This window comes from Rhinatrema bivittatum, chromosome 2 (assembly GCF_901001135.1).
Source record: "Rhinatrema bivittatum chromosome 2, aRhiBiv1.1, whole genome shotgun sequence".
NCBI classification, from domain to species: Eukaryota; Metazoa; Chordata; class Amphibia; order Gymnophiona; family Rhinatrematidae; genus Rhinatrema; species Rhinatrema bivittatum.
The window spans coordinates 461,130,281-461,140,916 of record NC_042616.1 but is presented as its reverse complement, the minus strand read 5'-3'; positions in this window follow the sequence as shown (position 1 = coordinate 461,140,916).

Genomic DNA, 10,636 nt, shown 5'->3' with positions numbered 1-10,636 from the left:
TTTCAACGTATAATCAAGGAGACGTAAAATTCTTATAAACATGCCCGACTCTGGCCGAGTTTCGCCACCAATGGTGGCTGCCTCAGGGGCTTGTTGGTCACAGAGCAGTATTCAGATGGTGGTCCAAATAAGATCAAATGTATATCTATGTCAATCGCACGTTTCTCGTAGCGATTCGTCTCCTGTCAATAACAGATAAGAAAGCGCGATTGACATAGATAAGAAAGCGCGATTGACATAGATATACATTTGATCTTATTTGGACCACCATCTGAATACTGCTCTGTGACCAACAAGCCCCTGAGGCAGCCACCATTGGTGGCGAAACTCGGCCTCAGTCGGGCATGTTTATAAGAATTTTACGTCTCCTTGATTAAACGTTGAAAAGGACTATCTTGTGGCATCCATTTCTTTACTAATAGCCTTTGTCAACAAATGCTAAAGCAAACAAGAAAGCAGATACAGAAAATACTTTACAAACCTTTCTCACTTCTGACATCATACCTTCCCTCTATTTTCCAACATGTTGGCACATTTCATATGAAATATTATAATTATTCAAATAAGAACATAAGAAATTGCCATGCTGGGTCAGACCAAGGGTCCATCAAGCCCAGCATCCTGTTTCCAACATCGGCCAAACCAGGCCACAAGAACCTGGCAATTACCCAAACACTAAGAAGATCCCATGCTACTGATGCAATTAATAGCAGTGGCTATTCCCTAAGTAAACTTGATTAATAGCCATTAATGGACTTCTCCAAGAACTTATCCAAACCTTTTTTGAACCCAGCTACACTAATTACACTAACCACATCCTCTGGCAACAAATTCCAGAGCTTTATTGTGCGTTGAGTGAAAAAGAATTTTCTCCGATTAGTCTTAAATGTGCTACTTGCTAACTTCATGGAATGCCCCCTAGACCTTCTATTATTCGAAAGTGTAAATAACCGATTCACATCTACTCTTTCAAGACCTCTCATGATCTTAAAGACCTCTATCATATCCCCCCTCAGCCATCTCTTCTCCAAGCTGAACAGCCCTAACCTCTTCAGCCTTTCCTCATACGGGAGCTGTTCCATCCCCTTTATCATTTTGGTTGCCCTTCTCTGTACCTTCTCCATCACAACTATATCTTTTTTGAGATGCGGCGTCCAGAATTGTACACAGTATTCAAGGTGCGGTCTCACCATGGAGTGATACAGAGGCATTATGACATTTTCCATTTTATTAACCATTCCCTTCCTAATAATTCCTAACATTCTGTTTGCTTTTTTGACTGCTGCAGCACACTGAGCCGACGATTTTATCCACTATGATGCCTAGATCTTTTTCCTGGGTGGTAGCTCCTAATATGGAACCTAACATCGTGTAACTACAGCAAGGGTTATTTTTCTCTATATGCAACACCTTGCACTTGTCAATAATTTATTTATTCTCTCTACTGTACATACTACTCTTTATTGTACTCATTGCCCTGGGAAAGTGAACTCAGGACCTTGCATGTCATTACTAATAATACTAATAATTAGAGAGGTGATTCGGCCGAAACTTTTGGTTCGGCCTTCGATATCTGCCCGCCGCGGGAAATTTCGTTTTCCCACAGTTCGAGAGGATTTTATTTCGTCTGCCCTCCGAAACGATGTCTAAAACCTGCCCCAACCCTTCAGATTTAAAAAGAACAAAAACAAATCCCAAACCCACCCCAACCCTTCAAATTTAATTAATTGCAAACCCCCACCCTCCTGACCCCCCAAGACTTGCCTGACCCTCCCCAAGACTTACCGAAAGTCTCTGGTGGTCCAACATTCTTTGAAGTGACTTTTCAGCATTTTTTAATGACCTTTGATTTCTGAAAATTTTAACCCCTTACCTCCTCCAGTGTTTGCTCCACATGTGGAGCACCCTAGAATCACTGACCAGCACATTTTCTTGCAATTGAATATGTCTATCTTTTTGCTTGTCATAATTTGTGGGTAAAATTCTCAGAAATCGAAGGTCATCATGCACTCTTAATATTATTATTATTATTATTTTATATACCGACATTTGATCTGAGATATCACATCGGTTTATATTCAGGTACTGTAGGTATTAATAGGGATGTGCATTCGTTTGCGATGAAATAGGAAATAGAGACGATATTTCCTATTTCGTCACGTTTTGGGGGGGGCGACGAAACGATAAGAAACCCATGAAATTTCGTGTGGTTTTCTTAGTGTTTTGGGGGGCCAGGAGGGTGGGGGTTGCAATTAATTAAATTTGAAGGGTTGGGGTGGGTTTTGATCTTCACTGAATTGTCTGTGGTATTCTTGGTGAAATATAAAATGGCAACTTTGGTCCACAAGCTTGTGACTCTGGGAAATAGCTATGTTACATTTATATAATCCCTCTCCTGCTTTACACTCATCAAAGAGGTCATCTGGACATTCCATCAATGTGTGCAGCACAACTAGTTGAAACCCGGGAAAGAGCATTCTTGGAGGCGGCCCCTATCTTTTGCAATTCCTTGCCAGCTGATTTATTCCTTACAACTTGCGCAAAATCTTTTAAGACAACTGTATGTTAAAGACTTTATCAGCAGGCTTACTTAAATTGACAATGCCTGATACATTATCATCTTTAAGATTGTTCAATAATGCAATTACCTGTTGTTTTAAGGTGTTTTTTACTTTTAACATATTTTTATTGTTTTACAAATCTAGTATTTGTCATTTTATGATTTTATTCTGAATGTATGTCCTGTAAGTCACCTAGATCTTACACCAAATAAATAAATAAATAAAATAAACTACTGATTAACTTCATACAATTATAAAATTGTGTCTCTGGGATATTATTGGCTGAGTTAGGTATAAAAAACTGTATAATGTCAGCATGTATTAGCTAAAACAAATTCAGTGTCTGAAAGATCTTGCAGATAGGTGTAAATAGATATTAATGAGAAATCCTGAAAGAGCAGATCCCTGAGGGGCTCCATACTGCATTCATTTCCGTTGTGAACAGGAGTCCCCTACATATACGCATTGCCTTCTGTCTGTTAAAAATGAACAGAACCGAGCTAAGACTTTCCTTAATAAACCCACTTGATGCAGACTGGCAACCAACAAATCATGATATTATTGGCTGAGTTAGGTATAAAAAACTGTATAATGTCAGCATGTATTAGCTAAAACAAATTCAGTGTCTGAAAGATCTTGCAGATAGGTGTAAATAGATATTAATGAGAAATCCTGAAAGAGCAGATCCCTGAGGGGCTCCATACTGCATTCATTTCCGTTGTGAACAGGAGTCCCCTACATATACGCATTGCCTTCTGTCTGTTAAAAATGAACAGAACCGAGCTAAGACTTTCCTTAATAAACCCACTTGATGCAGACTGGCAACCAACAAATCATGATTTTTCATATTGAAAGGTGCAGAGGGGAAGAAAGAATATCTGGGGGGATAGAGAAAGAGAAGGTCAGCACAGACACAATTCAGTCCCCATGCCCAGCTGCCCATCAACTGACCTAGTGCCTTTTTTTTTTATTGCTTTTCAATAAATGGAATGTTGGAAATAATTATATAAAATGGATCAATGTCAATCTGTCCATAGGTTCGTAGATGCAATAACTCTCCAAAAAAGGGACAGAAATTCATCTAATGTGGATGCAGGAAGAAAATGTGAATATCTTGGACAAGTTTGAAAACCAGAAACATCAGGTCACATTTTTCAAGGAACTGAGCCTTTAAAAAAAATCCCCATGAGAAAAATTGGTATTGGCTGGCCCTGAGAGTGGTGCCACTGTGAGATCAATTTGGCACCACTCTCAGGGCCAGCGCTGTGGCAGGGGCAGGAGCAAGTTAGCAGTGCTCTTGCCCCTTTCTTTTTTGCAAGTGTACATGAAGGCCATGGACCTTCCTGGCCCCGGCAGAGTTTTCTGGTGCAGCCAGTGGGCGTCAGAGGGACCCAGGGAGACCCCATCTGAGCTTGACTAAGCCCAACCAGATAGGTCCGGGCCCTGGGAATGTGGCAAGGTTGGAGGGTTGAAGGGGCCCAGGGAGGGAACCAGAAAATGTCTGGGAAGTAGCAGTGAGGGCCCAGGGATGTCCTTTTTCAGTATTGGTTGTTGGGTTTTTTTTTTTTGGGGGGGGGGGGGGGGGGGGGCAAATAAACTGACCCAAAACAAATTTTAAATGAAACGAAAAAATACAAAAAAATGAACCAAAATAAAATGTGTTTGGCTACACACTTCTACTCATTATTTATGATTATGTAACATGATGTTTTGGGCATACAACTTTTATGAACCAGTTTATTCTCTTAACTCGTTTTGTGTACTGTACATAGCTTTTAGAAGCATAACTTATGCTCCTAAGTCATGTTTTCTAGCCACAGCTTTTATGTGCAGAAATCATGTGTTCTGCTCACAATGCACATAAATCATGGTTTGTGTGTAGCCCCTGTTCCAGTCAGCTCTTGGGCATGGGAGCACACAGGGAGGGCCACGGACCACACGCGGCCCCATGACCTCCTGGAGCTCCTGCACAGGGGGGGGGGGGGGGGGGGGAGTAAGACTTTTCAAGGTCCTTAGAGGTTTTTTTCTTACTGGGGGCTCTTCTGCACATCCATACAGTCACATAAAAACTAACTTATCATACGCTAAAGCTGTTCGAAATAAAATCCTTTACTGAAAGCCGATCAATTAAATTTATCTGAAATTAAATACTTGTTGGTAGCAAACTGCATTTTTTAAAATTCTTTGTCATGAATAAACAATGGAAAATTGAATAGAATAGAAAACAACTTGTAAGTGCATCACAGATCAACATGGTACATTTTCCCTCCTGTAATAAAAGAGGTGATCTTCAGATAAGGATATGTCCTGCAAGGCTCTAAGCTATTTCTATTGCAATTTCTGTAATTTCTGGGGAAAAAAAAATCCTAGAGAGAACATAAAACAGCCCATTGTAAAGCCAGGAGCACTCATTCTCCCCAGGTCATATCTAATAATGGCCCAGCTAATTAGGAGCTTACTGCGGTGATAGCCAACTGAAAAAGAGTTTAGATGTAAAATAATGGTTTCAGAGACAATTTCTAGGATCGCCCTCCCTCCATTTGGGTCATTAGTGTTCAAGCATGTCAGATGTTCTGCTCATAGTTACTGTCATTTTTTAGCCCAGTGGTTTTCTGCTGTTCCTTTGGGCTTCCAGCTCAATGAGAACCTACCCCAGCTATGGTTCCATGAGCTTTCATTACCAGCTTCCTTGAGGTTTTCAGTGTCAGTGGAAGCACTAGGTGAACTAGGCAGCTGCCTAGAGTGCCACTATTCTGGGGCAACGCAGAGCTGGCATCTCCTCCTTCCCAACACCCCCCAGGGTCCAGAAGAGGAAAAAAGTGCCTGCGCTGGAAGGAGGAGATGCCATGGCCGCTGCCATCGGGAGTTGGAGAAGGCTGGAGCAGCAGGCCTGCGTGGCCATGGAAAGCAGAAGCAGACAGGTGCAGCAGGCCTGCGCAGCGTTGGGAGCAGAAGGCTGGAGCATTGGGGCCACACGGTGTTGGGAGCAGGAGCCTGCTGCTCCTGCTTCCGCTGCTGCACAGCCTGCTGCTCCAGCCTTCTGCTCCCGACATTGCATGGGCCCCCCTGCTCCAGCCTTTGCTCCCCACAGTTTGTCTCAGAGACTGGGTCACCACCAACCAGGTAGTGTCCTACTGGAAGAAGTATATTTTCCAGGCTTCAAGGGATTCCAAGGGAGAAGGTGTTTGGAATTCTGGTAGAGTATCCTCGATCCCTACTCAAGAGGGTAGAGAAGATAAATGTATGTTTCTCGGGTGTCTGTAACTGGAAGCTACATTTTAACAGTCTTTTTGGACTTCGGTAAATTTTAGTTTTCTTCTAAAACACTTGACGTTTGGATTGATTCTTTGGAGTGACTGAGTGTGATCCCCCTGGACCTTACAAGTTAGCATGTTCCTCACAGCAGAATCCAGATACCAAAGCTGCAGGGAGTTGTAGAGGGCTCTGTGGTATCTGAAGGTGGCTCCTTGTAAAAGGGGGAATACATATGTAAATCCAACCATACTCCTGCACTCCTGTGCAGCTATCATGCTGACACAGCATTAATCCTATCACAAAAGATAAACGAGACACATTTTAAACAAATTACACACATTTTATTAAACATATTTGACTTTATAAATTATTCTTTATTCTGGCCCCTTTCAGGAGAGGGGGATGCCAATATCTGTGCACATGCCATATTTGGCTACATGTCTGATGACAAGCATTATGCATGAACTGTGTTGAAACATTGGGAGGAGAGTATGTCTTCCTATCATATAGGTCCTTTTCGCAATGTGGGTAATGGATGTACTGAGCAAGGTCTTGGGGTCCTGGCAGGAGTAGCATATATGAAAGCATAGCCCCTATAAGAGGACATGACTGCTGGAGATGGTCTGTGTGGAATACTGTGGGGTACGGGTGGCATAGATACAAGCCTTCCATTGGCCAGATGAGACGCCATTTCCCACCACTCCTGTCCTCACTGTTCTGCATTGTGTTCAATGCTCTTGTGAGGTGTAACTTAAAATTTTGCATCTAAAGTCACATTGTCTCCCATTGCCTTGGGTACTTAGACTGTAAGCTCTTTGAGACAGGGACTTATTTTAGCTATATGTAATTCATTGAGCAGCACCCTACTTTAGGGTTTGCATAATAAATTACATACAAAAACAATATAAATGTCAAAATAAAATTTATCAAAATACAAATTAAATAACAATCTTGAAAGTAGTGTAGGAGCTGAATATTGAATGGGCTATTTAAGAGAAACGGTTTCTCTGCCAGTTGAGAATCTAACACGGGTGGCCAACTCCAGCCCCTGAGAGCAACAAACAAGTCTGGTTTTCAGGATATCCATCTCATGCATATTCATTGTGGATATCCTGAAAACCTGGACTGTTTGTGGCTCTTGAGGACCGGAGCTGGCCACCCCTGTGCTAGCTTATCAGGCAGGAGAGCTGTCATTAAGTGATGGAGAAAAATGACAGCAGATGTTTTGTAAAGGTATCATACATGCTGACCTTCCAGGTTAGAAGTTCTGCAAGTGTTGTACTTTACAAAGCCATTTCAGTTACTTTTTGGACTCTAATAAAGCATTTTCTATTGTTGCCTTTTACCCCATTATTTATGTATTAGATTTATATGCTATGCAACAAGGTCACAAAGTGTTTGAGAGTAAGGTTGTGATTGAAACATGGGCAAGCTATTTTGACTTCTTGCTTTTAGACAATGCTGACATCACTTCTCAAGTATGCTCAATGAGTTTCCTCCGCCCAACTCCTGCTGTTGCTGTTATCATTAGAGCAATTTTCTATGTCAGAAAAGAAATGAGTCTCATGCAAATTTTAAAGAGCAGATATTGAATTTTTCCACACAGACATAAGCATGCATAAAATCTCTCATTAATAACCTATTCGCTTCTATTCAGGCTTCTATGCAATCACTTTCAAACCCAGAATAACAAATCAGATTACTGTCCAACATGCTCCCAAATAGCTATTCAGTTAATCCTGTTTACAGGTTAGTCCAGGGCTTCCCAATCCTGTCCTGGGGACTCCACAGCCAGTTGGGTTTTCAAAATATCCACAATGAAGATGTAAGAGCTAAATTTTCATATACTGTCTCTATGAAATGCAAATTTATTTTATGCATATTCATTGTGGATATCCTGAAATCCAGACTGGCTAGGTGTACCCCGAGGACTGGGTTGAGAACTCCTGAGCTAGACTGCTTCTACACCCAGTGCTCAGGACACCTATACCCAGTCAGGTTTTCAGGACATCCACAATAAATATGCATAAGATAGATTTGCTTACAATGGAGGCACTGCATGCAAATTATTGTGGATATCCTGCATTGATGGTATTCTCCAAAGATGTTTTTACTCAAGAGAGAGCAACAGAAGAAAACTATGGGCACTATATTGTAGTGATGTACTAAATCAGGTATCGCCCGTTTAATAAAGGAGTTTTTAAGACAGGGGTGCACAAATGGGGGGAGGGCATGCATGATGCTGGAGGGGGATGTGCCAGCTGCCTGACTGAGGAAGAAAATATGGTGCAAGCTTAGGAGGGAAGGAGCATAGTGACGTCATTGTACGCAGGCCACACATCTATTTCAGCAGGCCCAGGGTAAGGGCCGCTCCCACTATGGTGAACCTGAGAAAGGAAATGTTTCTGCTGCGATGGTCCTGGACATGGGAGGAGCCACTCTGGCAGTGGTTCCCAAACCTGTCCTGGAGGACTCCCCCCAGCCAGTCGCGGTTTCAGGGTATCCATAACAAATATGCAGAGATAAGTTTGCATGCACTGCTTCCATAGCATGCACAATTTATCTCCTGCATATCCATTATGGATGTCCTGCAAACCCCGACTGGCTGGGGGGTCCCCTAGGACAGGTTTGGGAACCTCTGCACTATGGTATTCCACAACCTAGGAAGACAAGACACGCCACTATCGGCCCCAGCCCAGAAGGAGTTTCTGCTGCCGCCAGATCCCTACCCAGGGAAAGAAATCACAGCTGATGCCCACCCGGGAGGAAAACAAAAAGGGGTGAGATAGGGGGGAAGAAATGGCTAGAGAAGCCAGAGAGAGGGAAGGTTTGGTGGAGGGAAGTTAGGAAGGACGAATAAAGGCAAAAAGTATAACAATATTAGTGAAGAAAAAGAAAAGATGACAAAATAAAGAAGATGAGCAAACTAAGAAAAAAAATGAAAAGAAAGTGAAAAATAGAAACAACTTGTCCTTATTTTTCTTTTTGTTCGACCCACATATACAAGGTCACAAGGACATTGTATAACATATACCACACATTCAGACTCACACGAAGTTGTAGCTGTTAATTTGATAGTGGTTTTTGAAGTGGGTGATGTCCATTGTTGGCCCGTCAGCGTTTGACTACAAAAATCACATTTCCCACACGCTTGGTGTCCTCCTCCCTTTAAAATGGGTGGGGAGGAATCAAATGCAGATTTGACTACAATGTCCCTAATGTTCTGGGCTCGGGAGAACGCAAATTTGGGCAAGTTATCAAAAACACGATGTAATGTTAAAACATGCCAGTGGGATTTGATTATTTGGACCACATTATGAGAATGGGCAGAAAATTTCAAAACACATGTCACATCTTGAGTCTTCAAGGGTTGTTTGTATTGAAGTAGTAAATCTCTATTAGCATATAATGCTCGTTTGAAGGCTTGATTGATGATGGAACGCGGATAACTTTTCTGTATAAATCTAGTTTTCAAATCCATAGCCTGATGGTAGCAGACGACCTGTTAGAGGACTTTCAATTCACCCGCAAGTTTGATTGACATCCTAGTGACGTCACCTCCGCAGGAAATGTATATATACCCTGTCAGCTCGCCATTTTAAATTAAGTGGGAGTTGCTTGGGCAGTCCAGAGGGGTGAGAGGTGGGGGTATCTTCCCAGTGGGGCCTTCTTTGAAACCCAGAGGAGCTGAGAGGATTGGCCCAGAAGAATAGGGGAGCAAGGACATCAGAGCCCACGTTAGGTCTTGTGTTGCTGACAATATAACACTGATATATTACTAGCGGTGATAACACAGCAGTATAATGGATGTACAACCCATTAGTATATTGGATATTTAGCGCAATGTTTTGCAGTAGATGACGCCTACTTTAAAACCATCAACATGTTAGCAGCCAGTTTTAAAGCAGCTTACTATATGGGTCCCTTAATTTTCTAAACCTGCAGTTTCTAGGTTTTTTCTTCTCATGGCAAGAGTGTCTGGGACCCAGACCTTTGCAGACTAATAGTCACTTGTGACATGTTCAGGTCTTATCACTAGGCTGAGTGTTTCGGTAATGCGGTATCCTTTAATGAAACAGTCATAAGCTGTCTAATGCCCGAATATGGTGGTGTCCTCACATAAGTACAGGCACATTTTACATTTTTATTTTCTTTTTGATTATATTTGTTGTTTTCAGTAGTCCTCAAGGCATGGGATTGTATCACTATAGTTATTTTATATTCTTTGCTTTGTATATTATATATTATTGTAAGCTGCTTAGCACAGGTTTTCTGATTTAAAAACCCGCAAATAAATAAATACATAAATCTCCATTTCTTCAGTCTTTGCTCAGAACTATGGGGCTTTATTTACGAAAGGCTTTTTTCCTATTTTGTGCCTGTGAAAAAATGCTTATAATAAATAAATGGTTCCTCTGAGGCTTATGTTTTAGGTTTTACATCAAGACCTTCTGCTGGCCAGTTTTGCATCACAACCTTTTCCCATGCTCCCATCTATTTTTATAATGCACTTCCAAACTCACAGAGGTGCAGAATGGCAGAAGAGAAAAGCACAGAAGAACAAGATATTATTAGAAAATCAAACTGACACAGGTCAGGTATTACTGCATGTGATGCACATCATTAAAAATGGTTCAATCTGTGGCATTTTGCATACACCATCAATTCCATCTGCTGAGGAAAGACCATTCCAGAGTCAACCAGAATCAAGCCTATTCCATAGAGCTTTACATAGAAACATAGAAATGACGGCAGAAAAAGACCAATCGGCCAATCCAGTCTGCCCAGCAAGCTCCCACACTTATCTTCCCATACTTATC